The sequence below is a fragment of the Echeneis naucrates genome, chromosome 5 (assembly GCF_900963305.1).
Source record: "Echeneis naucrates chromosome 5, fEcheNa1.1, whole genome shotgun sequence".
In the NCBI taxonomy this organism is placed as follows: Eukaryota; Metazoa; Chordata; class Actinopteri; order Carangiformes; family Echeneidae; genus Echeneis; species Echeneis naucrates.
Genome location: NC_042515.1, coordinates 983,257 through 987,863, shown reverse-complemented (window position 1 = coordinate 987,863; position 4,607 = coordinate 983,257). Strand labels below are relative to the sequence as shown.

Genomic DNA, 4,607 nt, shown 5'->3' with positions numbered 1-4,607 from the left:
AGCATCAGAGTCCTGCTGACGGTGCAGATCTGCACGTGGCGAAGGGGGAGGCAGATGGCGATGTAGCACTCCACCGCCATCTGGCCAGATTCAGGGGGGTGTTCTCAGTGGTGAACAGAGCAAGAAGGATGAAGATGCAGCAGACGGAGACGCTGAGTTTGTAGATGGTGTAGCTGATGATGAACAGGATGACGGTCAGAGTCACTTGAGTCATGTCGTTGATGACCAGGTGAATGAAAAGGATATACCGAGGATTCGTGTAGAGATCTGGACGGGAGGGAAGACATGAACAATATCTGAGGACCATTAGGGACCTTTAAGGTCAAGGTCACAACGTGAGGCTCAAAGTAAAAACGTATTCAAAGGTGGCATGAGGTGTTCCTTTTTTGTCTGTGCCATTTTCTCAACTGCATCCTGACTTAGCTTGATGTTAACTTAGAACTCAAATTACGAGCCTGATTAAATGACCAACATGTAAAAAGTGAACATAGTGTTGGATAAATCAGGGTGGAGGAGGGACATTTTCCCATAAACTTGAATACAGTGACTTGTTTTTAACAGCCGGTGAAGTCGCCCCCTGATGATCATTAGATTTTTAAATTCAACAGAATGAATACAAATCCTACATCACATACATGACTATCTGCAAGGGGAAGTCTCAGGATGGAGTTTGGATGAATTATGTTTTTAACTGAAGTTACAACAAGTTTATCTTCCGGTTGAGTCACTGATTGTTTGGACCAGTTTAAAGCAAACAGTCCCATTTACCTAGAATAAAAAACGGTCAACACTTAAGAGTTTCCTAATCAGTGCTGCCCACTTTGCATTTCAGCTTCTTTTTGATCATTAGTGCAGCTCTGGACAAACCCAAAGTTCAGTAAGTCTATGGTGACATGAGGAGACGTCAGACCTGATGTTTGCAGAAGGTGAAGATGAGACCTGCATAGATGTAGTTGATGGAGATGCTGATAATCACAACAATCATGTTCTTGGTCAAAGCTTTAGTGAAGGAGTCTCGATTCTGTAAAACCACAGTCACGTTGGGAGATGAGACGTTCATCTCTCCAGGGCTGAAAAAGACCGGAAGACATAACATATCTTCAATCATTTGATATTCACAGCGATTATTGATGACGGAAGCGTCTTTTTTCAGACCAATCTCACTACACCTGTTTCTGGTCAGAACTTCAAGGCCAATGATCTCAGTCTGGACTCTGAATGAGGCCCAACTTTCTTTAAAATCCAGCTCATGCACAGCTCCAGGAGGCAGGAACACACTGAGTGAGATAAATGAACGAACACCACAGCCAAGTCACATCTCAGCACTGCAGACTTTGTGCTTACATCATCCTCACTACATGCTGTTAAACTCTTTTATCATGAGCCCTCAAACTTGTTTTATGTCACTTTCAGGTGCCAGAAATATATCAGTGTTTTCTAGAATTTGAAAAGTAGATAAAAAAAATAGAAACTGAAGCTCAGTGTCATCTGCAACATTAACAGCTGAACGAATACAAATATGTGATGAGATCAGACCCTGTAGATTCAACTGAAGCCTGAAAGGAAGACAGTCAGTCTGAATGATTGCAGTTCTTATTTTGATTGGCAGAATTTAGTTTAAGTACAACATATTACATATTCTCTTTTCATCTGTTAAATCAATCAAAGTTTGAGAGAGCAAAGAACAAATCATTCATCTTTTGAGTTCAAATTTTCATTGTCTGCTCCTTCCAACCGTCCTAAAGCTGCTGCAACAAGGCAAAGTGAGAATTATTTCAAACACATCTGACACTTTTGTCAGTTTAATTTCAGTCATGTTTTGTAAACTATTGAACAAATTGGTTGAAGCAGGAAAAGTGCGTACGAGTATTATAAACTCACAAATCATTTTTGTCATGATAGAGTAGAACAGCACTGGTGTCAGACTGCAGATCAAAGGTTTCGCTGTTACTCACCTTGTCCAACGTTCTGGCCAGAACTAAACGGCAGCTGCAGAAGTCTTAAGCCTTCATAGTTGCTTTGGTGGGAAAGGTCCCATGATTCCCCTGGTAAACATGAACTCATGTTGTCATTCTTGTGAGCAGGGAGTGTGTGTGAACATAAAACATTGAACCAACAGAAAATTAAGGCTGAACGATATGAACAATGATTTTGTCAGATTTGTTTGTAATGTCATTCCTTTTTATTTTAAATGTCATTTCTGTTGACCAAAGCTAAAAAATGATGCTCATTCAAGCTGGTTCTCTCCGGTCAGGAGGAGACCTCCTTCCATCTGGACATCACACTTATGCTGAAATTTAGTTTACATTTAGTCTATGTATATAAGGGTTGCGTTACTGAACACAAGTCTTTTTTAAAATAGGAATACATTAATATGATCATTTAAATTAGATGATTAGTTGGTGCTCTTTCTTTGTCATACAAGATGATAAAGGAAATATCTTAGCTCTAACCATGGATGAGCATGAATGTTTTCCTGTACTGTAGACGTTTTCATGGTTTACTGTTATTTTAGGACACAATCAACCAAGTTACCAGCAGATTTATTATTTATTAGTCAAGAATCATTATTAGCTGTAGTTCTAATCTGACATCTAATATTCTTTTATTTTTTAACTTTAGTTTGTAATGCAACTCATCAGTTTCCAAAAACAATGTTAATGTGTTTGATGAAAAATTTAAATTATTCTACACCCTTCGTGAAGAAAACTTAGACTTAAATCAGAATTTGTTTTATTCAGGTCTGATGCCAAACACACATTTTAAAGCATCATCACATCAACTTCAAGAAAACAAAACTTGGTTCACTCAATTTGGACCAAACATGTTGATTCTCACTGAAAGCTCCGAGTGCACAGCAGATATCTCTTCAGATACCTCCTGAAGGTTTTGTCCCGTATTCCATATATGATTGGACTGATGGATCGTGGGAGAATCTGGACTATAATATAAGCAAAGAGAGAGTTGTGTAATTCTCAGGGAACCAGTGCTGCAGAGCATCTTTTAACTGGGGGGTTGCATAGCTTGCTGTAGAAAGCAGCAGCTGGAATCCATGGAGGACGACTGTATTTCTGGCCTTTTTAGCATCTCTGCTAGCTGTTTTTGCAGTGAACAGAATCCTGAAGTAAACAAAAATGATAACAAACAAAACTATGACCAGAAACACTGCGTAGGATATGTCTCTCTTCCTGATGATGATAGTTACGAAAGGCAGTTTCTGAGGCAGAAGACCCGGGAGTGGAAGAAGTCCAGAGGTTCTGTGGCCAAGGTGACGAAGAGATCAGGAAGAACAGACAACATGCTGGTCGCCCAGATTAAACCAATCAGCATCAGAGTCCTGCTGACGGTGCAGATCTGCACGTGGCGAAGGGGGAGGCAGATGGCGATGTAGCACTCCACCGCCATGCTGGCCAGATTCAGGGGGTGTTCTCAGTGGTGAACAGAACAAGAAGGATGAAGATGCAGCAGACGGAGACGCTGAGTTTGTAGATGGTGTAGCTGATGATGAACAGGATGACGGTCAGAGTCACTTGAGTCATGTCGTTGATGACCAGGTGAATGAAAAGGATATACCGAGGATTCGTGTAGAAGATCTGGACGGGAGGGAAGACATGAACAATATCTGAGGACCATTAGGGACCTTTAAGGTCAGAGGTCACAACGTGAGGCTCAAAGTAAAAACGTATTCAAAGGTGACATGAGGTGTTCCTTTTTTGTCTGTGCCATTTTCTCAACTGCTTCCTGACTTAGCTTGATGTTAACTTAGAACTCAAATTACGAGCCTGATTAAAATGACCAACATGTAAAAAGTGAACATAGTGTTGGATAAATCAGGGTAGAGGAGGGACATTTTCCCATAAACTTGAATACAGTGACTTGTTTTTAACAGCCGGTGAAGCCGCCCCCTGATGATCATCAGATTTTTAAATTCAACAGAATGAATACAAATCCTACATCACATACATGACTATCTGCAAGGGGAAGTCTCAGGATGGAGTTTGGATGAATTATGTTTTTAACTGAAGTTACAACAAGTTTATCTTCCGGTTGAGTCACTGATTGTTTGGACCAGTTTAAAGCAAACAGTCCCATTTACCTAGAATAAAAAACGGTCAACACTTAAGAGTTTCCTAATCAGTGCTGCCCACTTTGCATTTCAGCTTCTTTTGATCATTAGTGCAGCTCTGGACAAACCCAAAGTTCAGTAAGTCTATGGTGACATGAGGAGACGTCAGACCTGATGTTTGCAGAAGGTGAAGATGAGACCTGCATAGATGTAGTTGATGGAGATGCTGATAATCACAACAATCATGTTCTTGGTCAAAGCTTTAGTGAAGGAGTCTCGATTCTGTAAAACCACAGTCACGTTGGGAGATGAGACGTTCATCTCTCCAGGGCTGAAAAAGACCGGAAGACATAACATATCTTCAATCATTTGATATTCACCGATTATTGATGACGGAAGCGTCTTTTTTCAGACCAATCTCACTACACCTGTTTCTGGTCAGAACTTCAAGGCCAATGATCTCAGTCTGGACTCTGAATGAGGCCCAACTTTCTTTACGGAAATCCAGCTCATGCACAGCTCCAGGAGGCAGGAACACACT

The 4,607-nt window shown here is 40.7% G+C and overlaps 1 pseudogene; it reads right to left on the bottom strand.

Annotated features, from left to right (window-relative positions):
* Nucleotides 1-4: 4 nt before the first annotated feature.
* Nucleotides 5-4,387, bottom strand: LOC115043706 (odorant receptor 131-2-like; annotated as a pseudogene).
* Nucleotides 4,388-4,607: the final 220 nt, after the last annotated feature.